At 46.8% G+C, this 27,813-nt stretch overlaps 2 long non-coding RNA genes across 7 annotated transcripts; one reads left to right on the forward strand and one right to left on the reverse strand.

Moving 5' to 3' along the window:
* The first annotated feature begins 295 nt into the window (after nucleotides 1–295).
* On the forward strand, nucleotides 296–16,689 carry LOC148004328 (uncharacterized). 3 transcript variants are annotated; one of them, XR_015628024.1, is made up of 5 exons: nucleotides 482–3,534; nucleotides 4,337–4,437; nucleotides 9,281–9,442; nucleotides 9,617–9,681; nucleotides 15,863–16,689. It is a non-coding gene; the product is annotated as an uncharacterized LOC148004328 (long non-coding RNA). The 3 variants fall into 3 exon arrangements; XR_015628025.1 differs by having other exon boundaries at nucleotides 3,052–3,534; nucleotides 4,340–4,437; XR_015628023.1 differs by lacking the exon at nucleotides 9,617–9,681 and having other exon boundaries at nucleotides 296–3,534; nucleotides 4,340–4,437; nucleotides 15,863–15,950.
* Nucleotides 14,994–27,413, reverse strand: LOC102550226 (uncharacterized). Of its 4 annotated transcripts, none has more exons than XR_015628026.1 (5): nucleotides 27,199–27,413; nucleotides 26,269–26,443; nucleotides 19,199–19,357; nucleotides 18,998–19,074; nucleotides 14,994–16,631 (listed from the first exon to the last, which is right to left on the reverse strand). It is a non-coding gene; the product is annotated as an uncharacterized LOC102550226 (long non-coding RNA). The 4 variants fall into 4 exon arrangements; XR_015628027.1 differs by having other exon boundaries at nucleotides 14,994–17,107; XR_015628029.1 differs by having other exon boundaries at nucleotides 14,994–17,107; nucleotides 19,199–19,360; nucleotides 27,199–27,409.
* Nucleotides 27,414–27,813: the final 400 nt, after the last annotated feature.

Below are 27,813 nucleotides of genomic sequence, written 5' to 3' on the forward strand. Positions count from 1 at the left end.
GACTGAACATCACCATGAGATGATGTGGGGGGGGGGGCAGGGTGGGGGGGGAGCCAGGATACTAGCATGGACTCTGTATCAGATATTTGTACTGCTAAGAGAATCTGGAGGCCGGCATGGGCTTTGATATGCAGCCCTGGCTGGCCTGGGATTTGCTACATAGACCAGGCTGGCCATGACTCTTGCCTCCTGAGTGCTTGGACTTAAAGGCATGTACCACCACAGCAGGCTTCTTCAAAGATTAATGCCTTCCAAACATGGGCATTTCTCTCTGGGTCCTCGGAACACCCAATTAGAAGGAGGTCAGTTATCCCCCATTTACCAAGGTTTGCTGAGCTCTGATATTCTATGGAGAGCTAGCAAAAGGCAGCTGGGCAGCCCCATTGTTGCTGGGTTCTTTTCTGCTGAGCTATTTGTTCCAAGTTCCATTCTGTTCCCTAGGCTGGAAATTCCACCAGTGCTCAGCTCACAAGAATGCGGCACACACGGGCCAGACAGCTCAGCAGGAAGCGGGTGGCCAGGATCGGCCACTGCCTGAGTGTCCTCCAACTGGCCTTACAAGTCTCATCTTGGGGGTGGTGGGGGTGGGTGCCTTTGTCTCTCCTATGGTCACCACAGGCAGACAGGGGTATCTGACCTTAGCAGGCCGTAGGTGTGTTCGATGCCTTGCTGATATAGTCCCCTGATTTCTAAGTTATTCAATCACTCATTCATTGATCTAAAACATTTTATCAATGTTTACTATATTACCAGGCCCTATGTTAGGAGTGAATAATAGGAGGGTGTAGGTCAGTAGTTGCTGCCTATGCCCTGAACTACTTGTCACTGGACCCTACCCACCCTTGGGGGTTGGAGGTGGGGTGGTGCGGAATCAATGAGACAGACTCAGGTGAGAAACACTGCAGCAAGCTCATCTGAGCACTGCTGCAAGCTCCTTTAATACCCTCCACCCACGCCCCATTGGTCCCAAGAAAGCATCTCTTCTAAACAGTAGTTCCCAATTAGCTGCCATCATCTGCATCTGCAATCCTTGGTCTCTGAGGCAGCCCTCAATTAGGTCCTCCTGCAGGAGATGCCTTTGCAGATGTGCGGGCCCCTGGCATTTATGTAGAGGCAGCTGTGCCATTCCCCCTACATGCCCTTGCCTACCTAACGTGTCTGAGGCACTGGGTTTGATCTGGCACTTGAATTCCTGATCCCTCTGTGTGCAGATGATTTTTTCTTTCATCAACACGACACAAGCTGGGGTCATTTGAGAGAAAAAACTTCATTTGACAAGGTGCCTCTATCCCTGTGGCCTGTAAGCATGTCTGTGGACTTTTCTTGATCAATGGAGGACCCAGACCATTGTAGGCAATGCCACCCTGGGCAGGAGGTCTTAAGTTGTATTCAACCAACCAACCAACCAACCAACCAACCAACCAACCAACCAACCAACCAACCAAGCTTAATGTGCTCCCAGGGAGTAAGCCAATAAGCAGCATTCCTCCATAGAGGCATGTCTGTCTGAGTTCCTGCTTCTGCCCCTGCTTGAGTTTCTGCCCTGACTTCCCTCATTGCTGGGCTATGACTGGGACACAAACCCTCCCTTGCCCAAGTCGCTTTTGGTCATAGTGTTTATCACAACAATTAACAGCAAAGTAGGCCTCCGCCTCCACCTTCTGAGGGTTGAAATTACAGTTGGGTGCCACCACACCGGATTCTCTTTTGTTTGCTTGGTTTGGTTTGATTTGGTTTTGTTTTCTCCAGGCTGGCCTCAAAGTTCTGGGCTTGAAGGATCCTACTAGCTTAGTATCCTAAATAGCTAAGATTAGGACTATTTGACTGTCTTTGGCTTGATAAAACCTTATTAATTTTGTGTACTTGGGCTGGCTAGTTTTGTGTCAACTTGACACACATGATAGGCTCATCAGAGAAAAGGGAGCTTTAATTGAGAAACTGCCTCCATAACGTTGCTGTAGGCAAGCATGTAGGGCGTTTTCTTAATAAGTGATCGATAGGCAGGGCCCAGTCTACTGTAGGTGGTACCACCTTGGGCTGTCAGTCCTGGGTTCAATAAGAAAACAAGCTGAGCAAGCCAGAAAGCAGCAGTCTTTCATGTCTCTGCATCAGCTCCTGCCTCCAGGTTCCTTCCCCGTTTGAGTTCCTGTCCCGACTTCCTTTGGTGATGATCTGAAGTAGAAGCCAAATTAACCTTTTCCTCTCAAAGTTTCTTGGTCACGGTGTTTCATTACAGCAATAGTGACCTGAACTAAGACTGCGTGTGTGTGTGTGTGTGTGTATGTGTGTGTGTGTGTGTGTGTGTGTATGAGTGTATGTGTGTGTGAGTGTGTGTGTATGTGAGTTGTGTGTGTGAGTGTATGTGTATGAGTGTATGTGTGTGTGAGTGTGTGTGAGTGTGTATGTGTGTGTGAGTGTATGTGTGTATGTGAGTGTGTGTGTGAGTGTATATGTGTGTGAGTGTATGTGTGTGAGTGTGTGTGAGTGTATGTGTGTGAGAGTGTGTGTGAGTATGTGTGTGTGAGTGTGTGTGTGAGTGTATGTGTGTGTGAGTGTGTGTGTGTGTGTGTGTGTGTGCGTGCGTGCACGTGTATCAGTACCTGGGAAGCTACAGAGGAAGGTGCTGGATCTTCTGGAGCTAGAGTTACAGGCAGTTGTGAGTCACCTTATGATGGGTGCTGGAAACCAAACTCCGGTTGTCTGCAAGAAGAACAAGTACGTAACCACTGAGCCATCTCTACTGCCCAGTTTCCGTGATTTTGGAGTTTATTTTTTTGGAGGAACAGTCTCATTATGCAGGCCAGGATGACCTTGACCTTGTGAATCTCCTGCTATTGCTTCCTGATCAATGGAATTTTAGAATTGTGCCACTATGCCCAACTAGCCCAATCCGTTTTATTGTATAAAGAGTACAAGTTGAAGGGTGAGATGATACTGGAGACTAGAAAAGGAAAGGAAAGGAAGATAAAGCTACACGACCAGAAGCATCCCACCACTGTCCAGGAAACAGCAGCATGAGTTAAAATTGGTGCCCTCAGATCGGCCTGCTGTGAGGCAGAGATGAGTCACTGGGCCCCACCCTGGCTTGGATGGAATGGCCTGAACATGTCTGCCTTGCTTAACTCAGGATACAGTCAGCAGCTAACCCACTGATGACTGCTTCAGCTCCATGCATTGCTAATATTGAAAAGGTGCCCCAGCAGCAGGTTACAGAAGGCTGAACCCTGGCTTAACATCACTATGCAATTGTATACTTTCGGCCTACTGTGCATTGGATTACTAGGGACAGATGAAAACCCCCAGCCTGCAACACGGTAAACTCACCAAGGAGAAGCTACCAGCCAAACAACTGGCACAGTGCAAGTCCTCTTGACTTTGATCCTGGAGTGCAAAGGATATAATTACATCGTCAAGGTGGGATTATCCTGTCCCTGACCCCTACTCTGACCCTATTCCTACCTCATGACCCAGCAAGAAGGTGTGGCATTTTCTGCTTCTGACTCACAGCTTCCCCAATCCTGGTTACCAGGTCAGGTCAGTAGGTCAACGGCATTGTCTTTTTTTTTCCTGAGAAGATGGGGGGAAGGGGGATGTGTGAGGAGGGTGGGGGAGGGGTCTGGGAATGGAAGGACACAGCAATCTTCCTGTGCCCAGGCAAGTCATTTACTGTCTCTGACCATTTCGATTCAGCCATTTGAGGACTTGGTCAGGTACACACGCGCACACACACACACACACACACACACACACACACACACACAGAAATTGAGAGAGAAAGAGAGAAAGAGGGCATGAGAAAGCAAGCGTCAAATAGCTATTTCCGTTTAGCAATCCATTTAATAATAATTTATGAATCACCTTGTTTTAATCGAAACAGAGTCTCACGGCATAGGACTGGCTGGCCTGGAGCTTGCTATGTGGATCAGGCTGGGTTTGAGCTCAGAGATGTGCCTGCCTCTGCCTCCCTCTGCTGGAATTAAAGGTGCTCACCTGGCCCTCTTTTAGTTTTTTCCTTTTTAAAATTTTATTTACATATTTATTTATTTATTTATTTATTTATTTATTTATTTATTTATTTATTTGAAACAGTTTCGTGTAGCTTGAACCGGCCTTGAACTTCTTTCCAATCCTCCTGCCTCCACCTCCCCAGGGCGGGGATTACAGGTGTGCACCACTGCGCCTGCTTCTGAATTTTTTCTGCCAACAAATGCTTCCCCATGTTCTCCTGTGGGGCAATTACTCATTCAGAAGGCATTGCAGAGCCAGGGAGGCCTGCAGGTCAGGGTTAGAACGGGTCAAAAACGTATTCACCAAAACCCCACTCCTTCTCTATCAGCAGGGGCCCGACGTGAAAGGCTCCATCATCTGACTTTCCTTGTTGCTAGGCAGAGCCGAGTGACCTGAGAGTCCTCTCCTCCAGATCTCACAACTCACAAGGTAGATGTGTTTATCAGCTCTGCTTTATGGAAGTGAAGGGACAGAGCTGTTACCTGACTAGATCTGACTCCATTTGAAATCGTGCTCTTGTGAGGGCCACTGCAAGGTCCCTTTCATGGCCAGTGTCCCTGTAGTGGCTCCTTAGTTCCTTCCTATATCCTGCCTCCCATGTCTGGAAGCAAACAAGTCATTTTCCGGGTAGATGCAAACAGGTGGTTTGCTGGCTTGTAGCTGAGTTATGGGTTTGAGACAGGGCAAGAGTAGCCTTGGGGGGTTATCATTGATTGTCCAGCTATACAGGGGACATAAGTGTGTTGACTGTGGCCCAGTTCCATGGATCGATTTCAATCTCCATGGGGTGGTTCAGAGCTCTGATACCTCACTCACTCATGGCCTCAAGTCCCACCATACCACAGAAAGCCCAGCCTGGGAATGCCAAAAGGCTAGAAATTGGACATGGTTCTCAGATGATGATGTGTGCACTCCCTTGCTACTGGCAAATCTCGTCCTTATCTTTCGATTTTTATTTTTTGAGATAGGGTCTCATGTATTCAAGGCTAGCCTGAAACTCCCAAGGTAGCACATTGAATTTCTGGTCTTCCGGCCTCTCTTCCTGAGTGCTGGAACTCCAGAGCACCACACCACACTCGGTTCCTCTATCTCATCTTCTTTGAGCCCGGGAAGAACAAAACATTTGAAAAATGGAACAAAAAATTATATGAAAATAATTTATGATTCATATAAACTGACAGAGTACAGTGAACCTATGTTGAACCTGTTTCTAAACAGCTCAGGAAAACACGTCACTCGAAGGCTCTGAAGGATGCTGTGTCTTTAGCTCTCCTCCTCCTCTCGTGGCGGAGCAGCTCAGATCCCAGCCTCCTCTCCCCAGCATTGGTGTAGTATCCAGAATCCTAGCCCAATCCCCAGGCCACCGAATTCCCAGGATGGCTGGAGCTCACCATCCTGGGGACAGACAGAATGAAGCCTGGAAACCTCTGTTTTTACATTTTTAACCTTTATTGTTATTTTATGTGAATGTGTTTTTCCTGCATGTATATGTGGGTACCACATGTGGGCCTGTTCCCCTCAGAGGTCGTAAGATGATCGATTCCCTTGGAACTGGAGTTACAAATGGTCATGTGTCTCCATGTGGGTGCTAGGAAGTGAACCCAGGTCTTCTGCAAGAGCACCAACACCACTGAGCCATCCTGTCTTTCCTGCCTTGCATTTAGTGTTACGCCTTGCTTTTTGGGTTTTTCTGGACCCTGACTACTCTGCTCATATATATTCTTATCCATGAGATTTACACGGACATGGTTGAAGATTCAGTGTGAGCAGAAGGGTCATGATTTTGAGGTTAGCCTGGACTACGTAGTGAGTTGGAGGCCAACTGCAAGAGTCAGTTCTCTCTTTTCACTACATGGACCCCAAGGATGAAACTCAGGTGACCAGCCTTTATGCCAAGTACTTTTATCCACTGACCCATCCTACCTACTGGTCCTCTTTAAAAATTGACAGAGTCTTACTGCATAGAGCAGGCTGGCTGTCAAACTCACTATGTAGCCCAGGCTGACTTAAAACTTACGCACTTCCTAACAATCCTGGATGATGTCACCAGGAAATTTCCATCTCTACCATTGCTGATAATGTTCCAAATCCAGACTGTTGTCCTAGACAGCAATGTTGTAAATATGGACAGTGCAAACCATTGCATCTGTACGTCCAGAAAACTGCAAAGGTCCCTCAGCTCCAGGATACACTATCTATCTTTGGATACATGGCTTTCTCACTTCCAAGAAATCATGCCCTCCTCCTACCCACCATGCCCTGCCCACCAGCAGAAGGATACCATTCTATTTACTTATTTACTTATATTTTTGAGACAGGGTCTATTTAGCCCTGGCTGTCTAGAAAATCTCTACATAGACCAGGCTGGCCTCAAACTCACAGACATCTGCCTGGTTTTGCCTCATCTACTGCGATAACAGGCATGCTCCCAGTTCACTACTTTGCTGTGGCTTTGAAATGGTTCCTTTCTGTGTCTCTCCCTTCCTCCTCTTTGCTAAGGCATTGAAAAAATTCTCCATCATAAACAGCTTTAGGAGAAGATTGGTATAATTAACACTTTTGGGGCCATAGCAAAACTGGAACATGAGCTTCTGTTCAAAATATAATGAGACTCTCAGGCTGGCCGTAGTGGAGTCAGGTGTTCAAGTGTGGAACTCTGGGGAGAACAGGGCCCTGTTCCCTATCCCCAGTTACCCTCCTTTACCTCAGGCTGGAGGTGAGGCTCTGAAGCTTTAGGTACCTTCCCTTTCCAAGTGTCTGTACCCTAAGCCATCTGTTCTATCCATATTTGATGTAAGGAAAAACAGGGTTACAGCACCACCATTGTCTGGCATCAAAGTAGGCTCACTTTGCTATAAAATATGTTATAAAACTGAAATGACAAGTTTTGCAAAAGAGAACATGTTTGTGTGACTACCAAGCAGATGGGATCAGGAAGCCCTACCTCAATTCTGCCTCCGAGGCTTAGATGTGACAGTATTTATTTACAGGATAAACAAGGTGATCAGAGGTCATTGGAATGATGGGTGATCTGAGCAAGAGAAACCATACTTCATGCTTATGTATGAGACTCATGTTCAAGAAGGCAGCATTAAGGGGGAGTATGGTGGCCACCACTCATAGTTCCAGTGCACAGCAGTCTGAGGTAGGATAATGGACATCAAGACCAGCCTAACACTATAGCAACAGCCTCTCTTAAACAACAACAGTGACAGTGACAACAACAACAGGAGCCAGGGTTGGTGGCAAATGCCTGTAATCCTAGCATTTAGAGAGCAGGGGCAGGGAAATCAGGAGTTCAAGGCAAGCACCATCTGCATGGTGAGTTTGAGGCCACTCCAGGCCATGTGGGACCCTATCTCAACAAAGCAAAACTAATAATGAAGAAAAAGAAGGGACCATGGAGATGGCTGAGGGACTGAGTGCCTGCTGACCTTTAGAAGGCTGAAGTTCAGGAGATCTGACACACTCCAGCTGTGGGGACCTGATACCCTCTTCTGGCTTCTTCACACGCCAGGACACAAGTGACAGACACAGAAATGCACACACACCCATAAACAAACAAACAAAAAGTGATAAAACAGCAAGAGAATGACCCGAGAGGCCAAAGTTGTCCACACACAGAGCTGTTGTCTATAGTAAAACTGTTAGGGGCGTCTTACACTTCCTGAAGTCCTTGGTGAAAGCAGGCAGTGAGGCATGCGAGGGCAGAAGGGTCAGGGTCTCCTTCCCTCACATGCCCAGCGTGGAGGCCTGAATCTCCCTGCACGGTGTTAAACTGAACTTGTCCTTTAAAATCCCAAGCCTTGGTGTGGCGGCAAAAGCTTCTGAGATGATGCGTGAGAGGGTCAGGAATTTAAGGTCAGCCTGAGCTAGCCAATGAAAAGCCAGCTTCACCTACACAAGACTGTTTGGCATAGAGGAGGGACAGGATAAAAGGTCCAGAGACATCAGGGGACTTTGTGTATGTGGCTGTTTGCTCATCTGCCCACACATTGGGGGAAATGGGAACTGAGTCCCCAGCCTGGTCTACTGAGCTGGAAAATCCAGCCACTTCACCCCCTCGCACATCCCTGTACTACCTGTCTTGTCTACATTCCACTTAGTATGACATCCTATGTGGTTTTTCCATGTTGCTGCAAAGCCTATGAAGTCTTCCCTTTACGTTTAAGGCCCCACATTAGTCCAAGTAACCTCTTCATACCACTCCCCTGGTTTGAGTATTTATGTTCCTCCAACCCCTTTTGGGAATCACAAGGAAGCCTGCAGGTAACAAGTTATATCAGGTTGGTTCAGAGGGAGGGAGGCTGTCTGCATTTGGCATCTCCTTGCTCACCTCCAGGTTTCCACCTGGAGGCCCTCAAAGAGCCTGCCGACTCTGTCAGTGAAGAAGGGAGCTATTGTGTCAGAGGGTGGAGAGTGTGAGTGGGAGAAAACCAGCTCCCTTGGAATTCACATACCATTCAGACTGAGTTAATCACCTTTAAGCAGTTTAGCCAGATCTCATCAATCTTAAATAGCTCTGACAGCCAGAAAAAATTAAGATCGTCCCAGGATGCTTACCAGTTTTGAAAAGATTATAAACTCTCGATCACAAAGGGACCAGGTGAAGGATTCGTAAATCCCATTAAGAATTTTAGCCTTCAAAGCTGTGCGTGGTGTTACATGCCTGTAATTCCAGCAGTCAAGGGGGTGGGACAAGAGAATCAGTCATTCAAGGCTGTGGTTATTACACAGCAGCTTCTAGCTAGGCCGGGCTCAAGTAGCAGAAATAAAAATTTAAAAGAAGTTAGCCTTTATCCGAAGGACTATAAGTAACTGTTGATTGTATGACTTCAGACTCATGGCTATCCTCCTGCCTCAGCCTCTAAGATATTTAGGATTGAAAGTATGCGGTACTGCACCCAGCTCCCACTTAACGTTTTTAAGAATGAGGAATTGTAGCCTGGTTAGAGTCTTTGGAATCTAGTCAGATTTGGGTCGGAAGGCACTTGGATCAAGGGAAGGTAGGGTTGAGGAAGGAAGGTTGCCTTCATGACACAGGGCCCTACCCGGATACTGAGCGGATAGAATGCAGGCAGGAATCAGTCTCCAAATGATGGGCGATTCCTTTCTTTTGGACCTGGTGAGTTAGAGATGGTCTAAGGCAAAGTTCCAGCACAGCTATGATTTGGGGAAGGCAAGTCGACGTCTATGTACTCATTGCCTAGGGCTGTTGTGGACCGGCAACTTGATCATGTAGACCTGGGACCAACTGGTAAATCCCTTACAGATCTGGCAAACTGAGTGTTCTGGGAAGCCACAGCAGGATCCGCAGGAGAAAGGGGGCAGTAGGGAGATTCCCAAAGGCTGTGAAGATGACTGCACCAGAAGACTACTGTACTTTAACCAGTAAAGGATTCCAGACCACCCCATCTTTCCCTCTGCTTGAATTGTAAGTCTACAGAGCCCCTCAACTTTAAGATTCAGATAGACTTGTTTATGTGTGTGTGTGGTGGTGCTACAGCTCAAACCCTCCTCAGACTCCTCCTAATTCCTTCTAGCCAAGTCTACCACCTCCATATCCCTACCCTCACCCTAAACTGCATGTCCTTCTCTTTTTGCTAAGAACTCATTTACCTGCTTAATGATGCCCACATACTTCTGGACTGTGGATCATCCACTGGAGCACAGGTAAACTTAGAGGAGCCATACCCTTAAAGAAAAGTGACTCAGAAGTCCCCTCCCCTCCAAGCCAAATGTCGACCAGTTTGGTCTTGTGCAGATAGGAGTTGGCTGTGTAGATGACGATGGGCTCCTGACTGAATTCCTAGTCTTGGTTTATTTTTGTTTACTTATTTTGTTTAGCCCTGTAGCCCAAGTGGTCTGAAACTCACTACGAACCCAGTTGGGCCTCAAACTCACACTTATCCTACTGCCTCAGCTTCTGGAGGTCCATAGGCATGAGCACCACAGTTGGCTCCTGATGGCTTTAAATACAAAGGTTATCAGAAACCCATGGAAAGAAGAACATGGTCCTTTTGTCTTTGTTTCAGATATATATATATATATAATCTGTGATCCTTCATTTACTAAGGCATGACAGGGACGGCAGGAACGCACCAGTAGGATCAGGGGAGCTACGCTGTTTGTTGAGTGATTGGTTAGGTCATCTCTGCTCTGTCTCATTTCCCATATCCATAAAGTGTAGGCGGAAGTGTTCACCTTGCATGGTATTAGGAAGACTTGATGTGGAAGTTCTCGTCTCCCAGTGGTGGAGAAACAGTGAAGGGAAGTACTAGAGCAAAAGAAACATTTAAAACCTTACCACAAACCCAGGGACTGCATAGCCTAGGGTAGAGCACGGGCCTAGAATACACCTACGGCCCTGGATGTAGTCCCTGGCACTAGAATTAGAATCGTTTCTCTCTTTATTTTTATGGGAACAGGGTTTGAGAGGGTGTCCTCACCCGAGCAGGGAAGGCATGGCTGAGTGCATGTTAGCAGGAGCGTGCGGCTAGAATTCCTCACGTCCTGGCAGACCAGGCGGCAGACACATTTATCATCCTCATCAACACCATTGAGACAGGCTCTTGCTATGTGGGCCAGGAGAATGGACACGCACAATGTTCTGCTTCAGCATGCACTGGGCAGGAAAAACGTTTCTTTTATTCTACTACTTAGATTAACAGCTACTAGGCCAGGAAGATGCCTCAGCATAGAGAGGTGCTAGTGGAGAGGCCTGGTGACCTGAGTTAATACCTAAATCCCAGAAGAAGGCAGGAGATAAGTGATTCCCAAGAGCTGTCGTCAGACTTCCACAACACACACACACACATAAAGTGAAAGATAACAGCTACTAAGAATTCAGAAATTTCTCTGCCATGATGTGCCAACTGTCTTTGTAAATCCTTGCAATAACTCATCATGGATTTGGGGAGATGACTGTCATCTCATCTTACTAATGGGGTTCAGAGGTTAAATAGCTTGTTCCAGGGATCCTAGAAAAGAGGCCAGATAGGACTTGTAGCTGTACTATCTAGCTATGCGATCTTAGTAGTCCCCGATCATCTCTCTTCAGTATCTTAAACCATGCAGCAGAGGAGGAATCTCGGTGAGGTTTATAGAAAACATATATGAAGTAATGATGGCAATATCTGACATTTCATGGAGGGTGACTTTTTAAAAACAACCAGTCAATGTCCTTGTTACTGTTCTATTGCTATTCCTTTGAAGAGAAACCATCCAAGGCAACGTATAAGAAAAAGCATTTAACTGGGGGTTTGCTCACAGTTTCAGAAGGTTAGTCCATCTAACACGACATGAGGATGTGGTGCCACAGTCAGTTTTGCAGGGGCTCTGCCTGCCTTCTGTGCTCCCCCCTGGATTACTTCTGACTGCTCTCATGCTACACCGGACCGGGAGAATGGTCTAATCTCAAGCTCGTCTTTGGGTGCTGAGTGAATTCCTCACACTATAATGACGAAGTTTCAAATACTGTGTGTTACCACGGGAAGATTTTTGAAAGACTCTCACGAACCCTCACAAAACATCTGCCTGACTTGTGAGCACCGTGTTACTGTGATCCTTATTCCGTACACAGAGTCCCTGCTGCTGTACACAGAGGGATCCTTTCTAACTGTTTAAGCAACCCAGGTAGGCCCCTCAGGCCTTGGGGAAATTAGATGCACGGAACCCAGAGAGGGCCTCACGGCCTCCTGACCCCTAGGGATTATGGTAGAAACGTAGAAAACAATTACAGCAGAGCAAGCTTCTCTAGCAGAAGCCAGGGCCTGCCCAGCTCTGCAATTCCAGGAACATGAGAAACCATGTTCCCTCCTTCTGTTGGAAGGGGATGCTTTAAAGAGATGATTATCTTAGCTGTTCCAGGCAGAGTCAGAACAACCCACTATGCCCTCTATGTTATCTGATGGGAGACAGCAACCCTTCTACATAAGACGTCTATTATCATGCAACAGATTAGCCCCAAATGTAGGGCCCTAAAAGCACAGATCTTCACTACCTCCCGGTTTCTGATGGTCAGCTTAGGCGAGTGGTCCAGCTTGGGGGTCTCCTATGGGACTATAGTCAGCAGGGACTCAATCAACTCAAGCCTTGGCTGGACTGGAGAACTCACTTCCAAGATGGCTTCCTTGTGGGGCTTTTGGCTGGAGGCCTCTTCCACCCATGCCTGTCGGGATGCTTCTGTTGCATACCACACGGATAGGGGGACCAACCATGTGTGTTGATCCAGGCCTGGGGGCTTCTTGGGATGTGAGAGTTTTCTACGATAAAAGCAGAAAGGTCCTTTAACATCAAGACTAGTTGGTCACCGTCTACGGGCTTCTTCGTGAGGCTGTTCACAGAATGAGATAGTCTGAAACAGTGACTAAGACTGAAAGTATTTTATAGTCTAAACTTGGAAGGACCATACCATGCATCTAAATCCATTTTTTTCTGGTACATTCCATTGGCCACACAAAACAGCTTTGATAAGAAATGCAAAAGGTCTAGAAAAAAGGTACGACTATCAAGAGGTGGGGTTCATGAGGACTGTCTTTGAGGTTGGCCTCCATATTACTCTAGAATGAGATTTCAGTGTGTTTACTATGTGTGCGTGTGTTTGCTTGTTTGTGTGTTTCTCATGTATCATGTATGACGTAGCCTAGCCTCAAACTTATGATGGCTTTGAACCCCTGATCCACCTGCCTCCACCTCCCTCATGCTGAGATTCCAGGTGGGTATCACCAGACCTGTCTGGAATTTTCTTCCTTCCTTCCTTCCTTTCTTCCTTCCTTCCTTCCTTCCTTCCTTCCTTCCTTCCTTTCTTTTTTCTTTCTTTCTTTCTTTCTTTCTTTCTTTCTTTCTTTCTTTCTTTCTTTCTTTCTTTTTCTTTTTTGGAGCTGAGGACCAAACCCAGGGCCTTGCGTGCTCTACCACTGAGCTAAATCCCCAACCCTGGAATTATATTTCGAACAACTCTATTTGCACATCATTTCTCTGTGTTAAGAGGTCTCAGTGTGGTGGCCCTTCTGTTCCAGAGTAGGTTGTTTAAAGCTGCAGGCATCTGAGGCTCAGTGGGAGTGGGGTCTAAAGCTCCCTCGGTCGGCTGTCAGCTGGTGCTGTGGTCACAGGAGAGCCTTCTGTCTCCACCTGTGGCCTCTCCATACAGAGCAGCTGTCTCCTGGCAGCTCTGTCTGAAGCTGCAGAAGCTGCCTGGCTTCCTAGAATCAGACAGCCTTCCACACATCGCCGTACATCCTACTCCCAAAGCTGACACGGGCCAGCCCTGACACAGGGCAGGGGGAAGTAAACACTGCTTTCTGCAGTGAGGCGAGTGTGTATAAGAGGGGGATCATATGAGTCTATCCTACTCTCTAAAGGTCAGACTTTGGGGTCTCTCCTGAGAAATGCACAAAATCCTCAAGACTACGGGCAATCTGTACACTTTCAAAATTAGCGTTCATTTCTATAATTCATTCCTGTTTTGGAGCACTGTGAAAGGCGCTCTCTCTCTCTCTCTCTCTCTCTCTCTCTCTCTCTCTCTCTCTCTCTCTCTCGTCATTTTCATTTACTTTCCCTATGGATTGCATGTGGAAGACATTCTTTTCACTTGACGCATGGGAAAACTGCATTTCCAGGAGATTAACTTGTCCAAGGCCAGAGAGCTAACGTTGAGTTCTGTTCCAAATCAGTGTTTTAAAACAGCACTCCCTACTTTTTAATTTTAATTAATCAAATTTCACTTAATTAATTGTAAAGAATTTCCTTTTGTAAATGGAATTATAGGGTGAATTTATGAGGTTAGAGTATGTAGCTTTATGAACAAGAGAGGGGTGTTAGTTTAATATGATTTTTTTTGTTTTGTCTATTTTTTAAATTTTCATTAAGGATTTTTTTGGGGGGAAGGGGTTTTTGGGGGTTCTCTGTGTAGCTTTGGCTGTCCTCACTCTGTAGACCAGGCTGGCTTCCATCTTCCTGCCTCTGCCTCCTAATGCTGGCATTAAAGGTGTGTGCCATCATTGCTAGACGTTTCTCCCCCCCCCCCCCTCTCTCTCTGTGTTATGTTTGGTTTTTCAAGACAAGTTTTCTCTGTATAGCCCTGGCTATTCTGGAACTTGTTCTGAACCAGGCTGGCTTCTGATTCACAGCCTCTCTGCTGCTGAGTGCTAGGACTAAAGGTGTGTGTCAACTCTGTTAGGCTTATGGTGTTTGTTGTTATGTATGTATGAGAGAGAGAGAGAGAGAGAGAGAGAGAGAGAGAGAGAGAGAGAGAGAGAGAGGAATGAAGAGTTGGGTGGGTATGAAGGTTAGAAGTGTAAGGGGCCCCTCAGAGTTGCTACAGAACACACCCAGACACCAACTGCTCAGCACAAAGGTGATTTATTACCCCTGGGAAAAGAGGTTTGGGTAGGTGGGAGGAGTAAGGAAGTGAGAATGGCTGGGGTGGGGGGTGGGGGGTGGGGGGTGGGGGATGGGGGGTGGGGGATGGGGGATGGACTTTCCCTGGGTCAAACAAAGACAGACAGCAAGTGGTATTTTTATTTGTTTGCTTTTGTTTTCCTTTTTTTGGGGGGGGGTTGTTTGTTTTGTTTTTTTTTTAACAGGAGTGGTTTTTAAGGGGGAAAAAGGGGAAGTCTGTGCTGGGGTAAGTTGGTTAGCCCTGATTGGACAGGTCAGCCTGTGTAGCCAAACAGTAAATTTAGACTGCTGGACCTTGGTGTTCAGTCTCAGGAAGGAGTCAGTGGCCAAATAAGGGAATAGACCTTGGGGGCTGGCCTTTAAAATGTAATCTATCAGTTTAGCAAGGGTGAGGGGAGGGGAGATGGCAGAAACTGCTGGGGCCATGTTTGCAATGCTCAGACCTGTTAGCTCTGCAGGGAGGACCTGAGAGGGGTTGGGGGAGGGCAAAAACATATTGTAGGATTTTCTTTTTTTTCTTTTCTTCTTCTTCTTCTTCTTTTTTTTTTTTTTTTTGATTAACAAATGGGGGCTGGAGAGATGGCTCAGCGGTAAGAGCATTTATTGTTTGAGTTCCAGTATTCACACAGTGGTTCACAACAATCTCTTACTTTAGATCCAGAAGGTCCAGAGTCCACAGACTACACTCAACCTTCCCTCTGGAAGGCTGAGATTACAGACACAAGTACCTTGCTCAGTCCCTCTTTAGAACTCTTGCTGTTAGAATTCTACCTCTCCAGGCCCAGCCACTGCACTGTGGGTGGTCCACACACACACAGGAGGTCAGGGGTAGACAGGCCGCTGCACAGTCCAGGTCTCAGCTGATGGCCATCAGCACTTAGCGGCCATTGGAAGAGCCACATTGGACTTCTCAGTCACATTGGACTTCCCAGTCACATTGGACTTCTCAGTCACATAGGACTTCCAACCCAGATGCTGCAGCCCCCATTGACCCCATCTCTCAACCTGGGTAGATGAGCTGCCAGCAAAAAGAGCCATAAAATGGCGGACGAGGCCTGGGCAAGGTTTGTTATGCACATGGACAAATACAACAGGATAGTTGTGCTAGGTGAACCCTAGCAGAGCCTGAAAAGGGGGCTCCTGCCCTGGGAAGTGTATGAGGTGGGGAACCTTTCAACGTCCGGGTGAGGCCAGGGCACGTAAGAGGCTGCTGAGTCCACCTCTGACATTTCTCCTTGTTTCCTGACCCAGCTGAGAAGACTTCATCAAGTCACAAGACTGGGAGGAGAAAGCATGTGTGAACGAATTAACAGAAATCCGGGCAAGAGTCCCAAAGTAAAATAATGTTGATTCTCAGCACAAAGGGGGCTTTGCTACTTGATGGTTGAACTCACAGAAGCAGTCATTGCCTGTTTGTGACAGATTTACTATTTTTGAATCTTTCCAATTTCAGAAAAGTGACCATAATAAGCACCATTTAAACAGTGGGAGCCCTTGGAGATGTCTAAACACTGCGCACAGTTCCTGAGCGGCATTAAGAGGGCGCTTGTCCTTGGAGATTGGTCTACACAGTTTTGTAGACAGGGAGTGGTGCCAAGATGACCTTGGGTTAGCCTTAGTTGGCAATTGGATCCCGACTTCTTCCTCCTATGAAGTGGGCAGAGGGGGCCAGCCCACAGTGTCTCGGAAAGAAGAGCGGCTCCATGGCCTACACCAGTCACTTTGCTCTCCACCTCCTCACCTCTCAGCCTTTCCCAGTCGAGAGTCTCTCAAATTTTAGGGCTTGCTCGCCATCCTGGAACTGTGTAAACTGCGCAAGCTGCAGAGTTCTTCCTGAGAAGAGTTCCGTCCTGCATGATTGGAATCAGATTTCGGCAGCGTCCTTTGGTCGACAACCGGGTGATTCCTTGTATCAGGTTGATTTCACAGTTTCTTTGCTCGTGGGTTTGTTGTCTGCCATGTCCTATTTTGTCAAATCCTCAAATGTCCCCCTGCCTCACTCTCTCAAGTGCTGGGATCACGGCCTTGATTCCCCTAGCCCACATAGTATTCTGCAGCTGAGACTTAAGACTAGCTGTGGTTGGGGCTGGAGCGATGATTCAACGGTTAAGAGCACTGACTGCTCTTCCAGAGGTCCCGAGTTCAATTCTCAGCAACCACATGGTGGCTCACAACCATCTGTAATGGGATCTGATGCCCTCTTCTGGTGTGTCTGAAGACAGCTACAGTGTAATCACATACATAAAATAAACAAATAAATCTTTAAAAAAAAAAAAAGATGTAGAACTCTCAGCTCCTCCTGCACCATGCCTGCCTGGATGCTGCCATGTTCCCGCCTTGATGACGATGGACTGAACCTCTGAACCTGTAAGCCAGCCCCATTTAACTGTTGTCCTTGTAAGAGTTGCCTTGGTCACGGTGTCTGTTCACAGCAGTAAAACCCTAACTAAGACAATCACTCCTGTTGCCTTGACTTCCCTGCTGTGACATGCTTAAAATGTAAATCAGAAAAAAATAAAATAAAAAAGACTGGCTGTGGTCACACACAGCCATGATCCCTGCGCTCAGGAGGATAAGACAGCTACTCAGTGAAACCCAGTCCCAAACACAAAGGGAGCATGGCAGCCTCAGGTCTCCACAGAACAGATGAGAAGAACAGATGGGATTGATCCAAGCATGGGTAGATCATCAAAGTCACCTGGAACAAAAGTTTATTTTCTTTTGTCCCAAAGCACTTCTCAAAGATTCCGCCCCCCTGCAGCAGAGCAGGGGTTTGGGGGGGGTGTTTGTTTGTTTGTTTTGTTTTTGTTCTTTGTTTTTATTTTTTATGGCTTACTGTAGTGGGTTTCTGAGAAAGATCTCATTAGAAGAGAAGGATTGCAGGGCTGTGACTTAGTGCTTGCCTAATTAAAACCAGTGTCCAATCTCCAGCACCATGGAAAAGAAAACAACATAAAGTAAAACGAAATAAAAACAAGTCCGGGAGGGTGGCACCCTCTCCCCACCCCCACCCATTTTTTCCTCTGAGGCAGGTTCTCTAGCCAGGTGACGTCAGACTGACTGTGAGGCAGTGGCTGCTGACCTTGAACTCCTGACCCTTCTTCCACTTTCCCAATGCTCAGATTATAGACTCATACCAGCACCCCTGGTTTTATATGGGTCTAGAAATCAAACCCAGGGTCCCTGGGCATGGTAGGCAGGCTCTCTGCCAGCTGAGCTACTCCCCCAGCTCAGGGATACTTTACAGCTGCCAGGAGGCAATGCAGGATGATAGCCTGGACTACACAGCAAGACCCTGCTTTAAAAACAAACAAGGAGGGTTGGGGATTTAGCTCAGTGGTAGAGCGCTTGCCTAGGAAGCGCAAGGCCCTGGGTTCGATCCCCAGCTCCAAAAAAAAAAAAAAAAGATCCAAAAACAAAAAAAAACAAAAAAAAAACAAACAAACAAGGAGCCTTGTATTTGATCCCCTGTGGCTGGGGTGGGAAGGGAGATAGTGAATCTTATCAGGAGGTTGGGGCAAGATGTACAGGATGTTTAACTGTGCTCAAAACTCAAGGTCAGCATGGGCAACATAATGAGACCTGCTCTCAAGAGAAACGCTAATCACTGAACCATCCTCTGTTAAAAAAAAAAACAACAAACCAAAACCAACCAACCAACCAACCAACCAACAATCCAAACAAACAAACTTCTAAAGCAGCAGGATGCAGAGACTGGAGCCCTCCAAGCCCGAAGCTGGAGACATCATATGTCCACCATCTCATCAGTTGGTAAGGAGAAAAATGTGGGCCTATACCTATAGTAAGACATAAGATGTCTACATATATGCATATGCTATTAAGGTATATCTAAGGTTAGTCTTGAACTCATGATCTTCCTGCCTCATCATCTTCAGCATTTTATAACCATATTATATTATGGATATGTGACAATGGGACATTAAATACCATAACAATAAGATATTATGTATTCAGTCATACAAACTAAAGAAATACTGACTCCTGCTGTGGAATAGAATAATTTCAATGATGTTCTTCCAAAGCAAAGCAGTCAGATTCAAAAGCCACACATTTTGTGACCGGGTTGATAGAGACACCCAGAACAGGCACAGCTGACTGAGACAGAGGCTGGCTGGTCACTGTCTTGATGGGGGTACAAAATGAGGGGTGACTCCTTAACAAATCCATAACATCTAGGGATAATGACATACTCTGCATCTAAAGTGGGGTGAAAGTCACCCCACATTGTGAATGCACTAAGTGTTTATGGATGACGGTACATTTCTATGATGTCTTACCACACTTAAAAAATTCCCAACCAACGGATTCACTAAAACAACCATTTTTCCCTGTGAAGAGTTGGAGATCCCCTAGCCTCTCAGAGGTCAGGCAGGGCCACTTACTGGAACCTACCACAGCGGCAGGCTCCTTTTCTTTCTCAATCCCACCTTGACGCCTAGTGTGTGTGTGTGTGTGTGTGTGTGTGTGTGTGTGTGTGTGTGTGTGTGTGTATGTGTGTGTGTGTGTGTAGGGGGAGGGAGGGCAAGTTTCCTGCCTCTGTTTGGATTGCACATCTGGGCCTCCTTACCTCCCAGGCAAAGGTCTGCCTTGTTCTCTCACAGGGGACCTGGCCCATCCTCCTCCTGTTGGCTCCAGAACCTGCTCCTTTTAAGTGTGTGGAATGAAAGACAAATTGGCTTCCAGTTTCAGATGTAAGCACCTGCCACAGAGCCACAGTGGCAGCCACAGTTGCCTAAAATAATTGATAAGGGCTGCACTGATCAGATACCTTATGTTGCGGACATTCCTTGGTTTCCCAGACTGCAATGGGGCAGACAGCCTGGAGGAGCGCATGGCGGGCTCGGGGCTGTCTTGGATTAATCCCAGGCAGATGTATTGTTGTGCAGGCGACTCTTCTCAGACTTTCCGTCAGGAATCTGCTTCAGAGCTGCTGGTGAACAAAGACTTGTTGGTAGATTGAGTGTGGTGGTAAAGCCATAAATTCTAGTTCTTGTGAGGGTGAGGTAGGAGGATTAGAAGTTCAAAGTCAGGGGCTGGAGAGATGGTTCAGTGATTAAGGCACTTGCGGATCTTACAGAGGACAAGGGTTTGATTCTCAGCACATACTGGGGGTTCACAACCATCGGAAATTCCAGTTCCGGTGGATCCAAGGCCCTGTTCCAGTACCAGACATATAGGTATTGCATATATATACATGCAGGCAAAACTTATACATATAAAAGTAAAACAAATAAATCTATATTTAAAAAACCTTTAAGGCCAGACTGTATTGATAGAGTGAGTTCAGGTAAGGTAGTGAGACCCTGTGTGGAAATGATGGAGTTGGGGAGATGACGGAGTCAGAAAGTGCTTTCTGTTTGAGCATGAGGACCTGGATCTGACCCTCAGCAACTGCACCGAGGGTGGGCATGGTGATATGCACCTGCCATCCCAGCACTGGGCAGGCCGAGACAGGCCGGTCCCCGTATCACACACCTCAGCCAGGCAAGCCTCCTTGGTGAGCTTTAGGCCAATAGAGACCCTGTTTCAAAATTCTGGGTAGACGTCCACTGAGGAATGACTTGATGTGTGTCACCAACACAGGCATGCACGTGTGCATGCACGCACACATACACACACAGACTGACTGACAGACAGACAGACAGACACACACACACACACACACACCACACACACACAATGCAGAGGACTGAGGATACAGCTCTTTGGAAGAAGGATTGCCTAGGAGGTGTTACTGTAGGTTCAATCTTTAGGAGAGCATGCAGGGAAGCTTGTATGAGAACTGAGACCCATTGTGCATAGTTATAATTTGCTTTTCTTTCTTTTCTTCCTCCCTTCCTTCCTTCCTTCCTTTTATTTTTTTTCCACAACAGCTCCTCATATACCTTGGGCTGGCCTCAAACTCAATACATCGCAGAACAATGTCTTTGGACTCCTGATTCTCCTGCCTCCATCCCCTGGGGTTCATTTGCTCCCAGCCCCTTCCCTAGTCTCAAGACTTAGCCCAGGTTTTTGCTTTGTTCCTGCTCTGACCTTTTCCTTAAATCTCTTAGTTATAGTCTCAAAACTCATCACGGGTTTTTTTTTTTTTAAAAAAGCTCATTAGCATACAAACTGGCAATTGCAAGGCCCAGGAAATTTACTCTCTGGAAATTTACCGAGCTGGAAGCTGGAAGACCTGGCTGAGAAGGGAAAGCAGTTATGCTTGCAGACCAACTGGCACTGCGGCTAGCTGAGGATGGGAATGGGGGTGAGGAGTCCCGAGAAGGTAGCCTTCTCCTTTTAGGCACAGCAGGGATGGATGAGGACACGGAGGCTGACTGTACTTTTTAAGTCACCACTTGGGACAGAAGAAGGGGAATCTCGATCCTTGGGGTGCATATTGAGGCTGACCTTGGTTGGCATTGTTTGGTGCGCTTGTCTATCTGAGTCTCATGAAACCCAAGAGGGCTTCAAATAGATGATGTAGCCAGAGATGACCTTGAACTCCTGATCCTGTGGCCTCAGAATCCCACGTGTCTGGATTACAGTCATGTGCGTCACAGTCACAGCCCAGCCTGACCTTGGGAGGTTACGTGGTTTCGCCTATGTGGACAGATGCCTCATTTTCCTTGCCAGCTGAGAAAGGGCTCCCAGGACAAAGGCATTTAAAACAGCACTGCAGTCTGTCTCTCACCAGAGATTATGAAATGGACAGCTCTGCTCAACACTCCAGAAAGGTCTTGCAGGAAAGAAGCTTGTTTTGGTGTTAGGTAACCCGGTGTTTCCCACACTCGTTTGACCTCAGACTCCTTTGCGGTCTCTTTCTACTCACACGTAGCCTGGTCTTGATTAATTAGTCTCTGGGGGGCAAGAATTCTACCACTAAACTACCAACACCCTTCCATATTTGGTACTGGACATTTATGAGCATTAGCGATAGTTTACCATGGCACTACATCTTCAGTCCTATTATTTTAAGATATATTTTTAAAATTTATGTGTATAAGTGTGAGTCTGTGTGAATGCCTGCCATGTGTGTGTAGGTGCCTACAGATGCCACGAGAAGCCACGGGAGCCCCTGAAATGGAGTTATCAGTGCCAGTGAGCTGTCGCATATTAGTGCTGGGAACCAAACTCTGGTCCTCTGAGACAGCAGTAAGAGTTCCTAACCACGGAAGCATTTTTTCTATTTATTATATTTTGAGACAGGGTCTCACTGAGTGCCTAGGCTGGCCTTGAACTCACTCTGTAGTCCAGGTAAGCATTGAGCTTGTGGCTCCCCTTCATTATTAGCCTCTGGAGTTACTGGGATTTCCAGTCTGTTTCCACAGCAGAGGGAAAGCCAAGTTTTTAGGAATTCACTCGGAATCCAGGCACGGTGGTGGCAGGTGCCTTGAATCTCAGCAAGGGGGAGGCAGAGTCAGGTGGATCTTTGCGAGTTGGAGGCCAAGCTGATCTACATGTTGAGCTCCAGGGCAGCAGCCAGGAGCCAAGGTTACACAGTGAGACCCTTTCCCAAAAAGAGAAAGAAAGAAAAAGAAAAAAGAAAAGAAACTTGGGTTCAGTGTGGTGGTGCACAGCTGAAACTGCAGCGGTTGGGCATATGAACAGAAAAATGGATAGTCTGAGGCCAGCCTCCACTACATAATACAGTCCTGTCTCAAAAACCGCAAAACTCAAGAGCTCCAGACACAGTTGGGAGTGACTGCACCTGTACCTGGGAGAAGGCGCTGGGAAGACCAGGAGGCCAAGACCAGCTTTGGCTATTGTGAGGGCGAACCCTGCCAGGTTAATGAAATCTAAAATCACCTGGGAGATAGGCTCTGGCTGGACAAGCCTATGAGGAATTATCGTAATTAGGCTAATTGAGCTGAGGAGACGCGGCAAGCTGCCGTGTACCTGGGCTCTCTAGGAAGGAGACGATACGCTGAGCACAAACACTGCTCTTTGCTTCTTGTGACTGGCTGCTTCAAACTCCTGCAGCCACTGTCAGCCTCTCACCATCACGGACTGTAACCATGAACTGTGAGCCCAATTAAATCCTTTTTCCTCTAAGTTACTTTTGTCAGGGTATTTAAGGAAAACAACTAAAACTACCTAATGAGTTTGAAGCTGAGCTGAGCTACTCAGTGTAAAAAACCAAAACCCAAACCAATCCTTTTGGGGTGGGACACCCAGTGCTTAGGTAGCTGGGCCAGCAGTCCAGTGAGCAGCAGGGTCCTTCGCAGTCTAGGCCATGTGGAGTGCTGCTGCTGCTAATCTGGGAGGCACAATGCTTTATCATGGCTGCCCGGGACCTTCACAGAGTTCTTGTGGTTCTCCGCTCAACGCCATTATCCCCGTTTTGCAAAGCTGACCTATGTGACCCAGACAGGTGAAATAAAGAAGTTCCCCAGGTCAGTGTGTGGCAGAGCTAAGATTCAGGCAGTGAACTGACTGATATTCTTTGTATTATACCACCTACCTGATATACCCCATTTATTTATTTATATTATTTTGTGGGGTGGGTGATGTTACAGAGGGTGTGTGTGTGTGTCTGTGTGGGCATGTGTGTTATCCAAGTGGCTGTGTGTGTGTGTGTGTTATGTGTGGACATGTGTGTTATCCAAGTGGCTGTGTGTGTGTGTGTGTGTGTGTGTGTGTGTCTGTGTCTGTGTGGGCATGTGTGTTATCCAAGTGGTTGGGTGTGTGTGTGTGTTGTGTGTGTGTTGTATGTGTGTGTGTTGTGTGTGTATGTGTGTATGTATGTGTGTGTGTGTTGTATGTGTGTGTTGTATGTGTGTGTGTTGTGTGTGTGTGTTGTGTGTGTATGTGTGTTGTGTGTGTGTGTTGTATGTGTGTGTATGTGTGTTGTGTGTGTGTGTTGTATGTGTGTGTATGTGTGTTGTGTGTGTGTTGTATGTGTGTGTTGTGTGTGTGTGTTGTATGTGTGTGTGTTGTGTGTGTGTGTTGTATGTGTGTGTATGTGTGTTGTGTGTGTGTTGTGTGTGTGTGTGTTGTATGTGTGTGTATGTGTGTTGTGTGTGTGTGTGTTGTATGTGTGTGTGTTGTGTGTGTGTGTATGTGTGTTGTGTGTGTGTGTTGTATGTGTGTGTATGTGTGTGTGTGTTGTATGTGTGTGTATGTGTGTTGTGTGTGTGTGTTGTATGTATGTGTGTGTGTGTGTGTGTGTGTGTTGTGTAGGCATGCTTGTGGGCCTGGAAGGCAGTGAGCTCTGAGGGGTGGTTTTCTGTCTCCACCTTTCGGTGGGTTCCTGGGGCCACTCAGGTCATCAGGGTTACTTTTAACAAGTGTTGAAGCCGTTTGCCAACCACTTAACATTCCATGCCACGGTGCTCAGAGAGAGAGCGTTCCTTCTGTGTTCTTTGTCTGCTCTTTGGGAATCCCAGCAAATCCCACTAAGGATGCTTCAGGCCAAAGTGAGCCACCTGGCTGTGGAAACAGAACAGGCAGCTGCAAGTGTGTGTCATGGGGGACTGGGGATTGGGGATGGAGGATGGCGGTAGGGATAGGGGTAGGATGGGTGGGGGTGGAGGTGGAGGAAGGGGGTTGCGGGTGTAGGGTGGGCTCAAAGCTCATGCCTGGCCTAGCATTGTTTTCTCTGGGCATTTTGGATTAGGCTGCAGCTACTGCTCCAGTACCATGGCTGCCGCCATGATGAAAAGGGACTAAACCTCTGAAACTGTGAATTAAAGTCTTGTCTAAGAGTTGCCTTGTTTCTGGTGTCTCGTCACAGCAATAGAACAGTGAGTAAGACAAGGAGACCAGAGGGAATGGAGTGCGTCCTAGATGACAGGAAGCCGAGGAAGCGAATGTGGTTGCTGTTCATACCATGATGGCCAAGGATCTTCTTCCAGTGTTGCCTCATGAGATGGTGATGACAGGTTCAGTTGTCACAAGACAAGAGGAGGGCTGCCTCTTTTAGGTTGTCGTTTCTCTGGGAGCCAGGGAATCTCTCCACAGGTTAATTTAACAATAAGGGATTATTGCTTAAGATACCGAATTTGGGATGGTTTGTTACATAACAGTAGCTAATCAATACACTCCCTAAGCGTCTTGTTACTTCTCCATTTCTCATCCTTCTTTCCTGGGCTTGTCTCAGGAATTAATTTAACAGCAGATGGGAAGCACACTTTCCATTTGGCTGCGTCCTTTATTTCTGTGAACATCCAGAAAACTCAATCTTGGGTATGCTCCTTTTCTCCTGAGAGGATCCTCCATCACCAGGCTCTGGTACTTGTTGGTTATTGTTACAAATTGAATCGGAAAGGTCCGTCATGGCTTTATGTTTTGAATGCTCCTGTTGATATAGTCCACCCACCTGGTGGTGATATTCCAGAAGGGGTGGTAGACTTTTAGGATGTGAACCTCGCTGGAGGATTTAGGCTACCGGGCGTGGGCCTTTAAGGTTATGAGCAGCCCCAAGCTCCAGCCTTGCTCTCTGTCAACTGTGACGTGAATAGTGGCTGCCAAGTGGCTGTTTTACTATGAGCTAAACTAAGTTCCTCTGTCATGCCCCCTTCCTGCCACAGTGAACTGAAACCCCCTGAAACTGTGAGCCAAAAGTCACCTTTCCTCTATTGATTCTGCAGGTGTCCTGGTTATGGTGACACAGAAATAACAGTTGGGCCCCCCGGCCTCGGCTTTCTCTTTTTTTTTTTTTTTTTTTGTTCTTTTTTCTGGAGCTGGGGACCGAACCCAGGACCTTGCGCTTCCTAGGCAAGCGCTCTACCACTGAGCTAAATCCCCAGCCCTGTGGCCTCGGCTTTCTCATCTGTGAGACTGAACAATCGCCTAATTTCCTTTCTCCAAATCCTTCCCCTTTTCTCTTTTCCATCCTTAATCTTCTAGCTCTTATTTTTCCTCATTTTATATTAACCTCAGCGACTTGGCCTTGTCTCTGAGATCTTAAAAAATGTCTTGGGCTAAGCCTGGTGGCACACACCATTATTTTGAACCCTTGAGAAGCAGAAGCAGGCAGATTCCTGTGAATTTGAGGCCAGCCTGGTCTACAAATCAAATTACAGTGCAGCCAGGGATACAGAGAGAGACCCTTTCTCAGAAACAAGCATGAACAGAACAAAACAAAAACACTTCACTGTGAGTACTCTTTAAAGTAGCTTCGAAGGCACTGTGTGTGTGTGTGTGTGTGTGTGTGTGTGTGTGTTTAATTACCAGCAGAGAAAACAGCAGCTAGTTAAACCTGTGACAACCATGGGGCTCTGTGTTCTGCACTGAGAATAGGACCGTTTCCAAGGTGACCAAGACTAGCGTGTGAGGCTAGGTGAGGCCCTGAAGTTATGAGCTGCCAAACTCATAAACCACACAGGCGTCCTCCGAGCCACGCGATCCACACAAGGCGCCAAGTAATTTAACAGCCAAGTGTTCCAAGAGCACTCAACCATCAGCGTGTCTATAAATAGAATCCCTGGGCAATTCAGAGCGATGTTAATGTATGGGTTCAGTCCTGGAATGACTAAACCCTAAGTCGTTTTGACCTCAGAGGGCCATCAAAAATCTGCTGCCACGAACAAATTCTGCAGTTGTCTGCAGCAGATGTTTCGCTCCTGTTGAATGTGTCCTTGTGTGTATAATTTCCTAACGTGATAATGATGTGCTGTTTGGCAGTTGGCAATTTACGAAGCGTCGTCACACACATGGTCTGTTGGGTTCTTGAAAGGCAGGCACAACTACTGAGATTCAAGGGGAGAAGAACGACTCGTTTCTGAACATCTGTACTGGGGATCCAGGGAGGCCAGTGGGACAGAGTGATGGCCATAGCTAGATAGAATTGACCCTTCTGAGGTAATGATCCCCCTTTTCTTTTTGAGCGAGAGTCACCCAGCCTCTGCTTACCTGATTTAAAGATGTGGGGGGCATCCGTTTCTCTTGTCTTCATGAGTCCTTGGGGTCCAGCACCCTGACTTTTAATTACTTGGCACTAAAAGTGATTTGGTGCAGGGGCTAGAGAAATGGCTCCATGGTGAAGAGCCCTTAGTAGCGCCGAATGTGCTGGCGAAAGCTGTTAATCCTGGCATTTGGGAGGTAGAGGCAGGTGGATCTCTGTGAGTTCAAGCAAATTCTACATAGCAAATTCTAGGGTAGCCAGAGCTATGCTGAGAAGCCCTGTCTCAAAAAAAAAAAATCACTTAATGGTCCTGCAGAAGATATGGGTTTGATTTCCAGAATGCACATGGTAGCTTACTACCTTCCCCAACTTTAGTTCCAGGGGATCCAGCACCCTTCTCTGGCCTCCTGGGTTGTCAGGCACAAAGACAGCACACTTACACACATACAGGCAAAATTTTCATACAGTCATACATATTTAAAAAAAGATACACTATGTTTTTTCAAATTTTCATTATTCTTGTGTGACAATGCAAGAGCACACACAGACACAGACACACACACACACACACACAATGCTTTGAGGTCAGAGGAGTTGGATTCACTAGAGCTGGTTGTAATAGTCATTTAAATGTTCTTAATGTTTATGTCAATAAAGACAGAGGAGACAAGAACCAAGGTTAAAAGCCTGACAGCTCAGTGAGGTAATCTTATTTTCTTCACTATATACAAGCTATCTATTTTCAAGCTGGATTCAACAATGAAACTGCTAGTTCTTTAGAAAAACTCTTTGTGTCATTCTACCAAGCTAGCCTACCTTTCCATTGAGCTCCTCCCAACCCAAGAGGGCGCTTAGCTCTCTCTCCTCGGACACTGTTTTACCTGTCCTGCCAGTGGCTTCTCTGTGCTGCCTGCAAGTCCAAAGAGAAAATCTCTTACCCAGAGCTCCTTCCATGAAGGCTGTTCCAAGCTGAAAGAGAGAGCTCCAATTGCTCTCCAAGAAGTCCCCTACACTCTTGCCAGTCACTGTCATGGTGGGAGTCTCAAAGCCAAGTCAGGAGGCCCAGTCATTTCATCTTTATAGTGGGGCAGCTCAAGCCTATCTAGTTGACTTTGTCTCAAGTCATAGAGCGAGGACCTCTCCTTAAATAGGCAGATCTTGCCATTCGTTAGCATTCTTATCTAAGGAGGCTTTTAGAGGCACGCCCAAACTGCATTTCTACAAGACACACCCAATTGCATCTGACAGACACAGTATCTTTCTAAGCTTGTATATTTTGCTAACAATTAGGTTTTCTATTACAATAATTGAACATCATGTAACAGCTGGCGGGTGGGGGGAGGTCGTTGTAAGCCACGTGAAATGTGTGCTAGGAATTGAACTCTCGTCTCTGCAAAAGCGGTACATACTGGTAACCACTGAGCCATCTCTTCATTTGGATTTGGATAGCTTTAAGCTGAAGAAAAAAAGGAGGCAGTGGTGATGGGGGGGTGGGATCAGGTTACAACCTGTCTCTCCCAGATAAAATTTTAAAAATCACCTTTTCTGATCGG

Source organism: Rattus norvegicus, chromosome 8 (genome assembly GCF_021556685.1).
Source record: "Rattus norvegicus strain SHRSP/BbbUtx chromosome 8, alternate assembly SHRSP_T2T, whole genome shotgun sequence".
In the NCBI taxonomy this organism is placed as follows: Eukaryota; Metazoa; Chordata; class Mammalia; order Rodentia; family Muridae; genus Rattus; species Rattus norvegicus.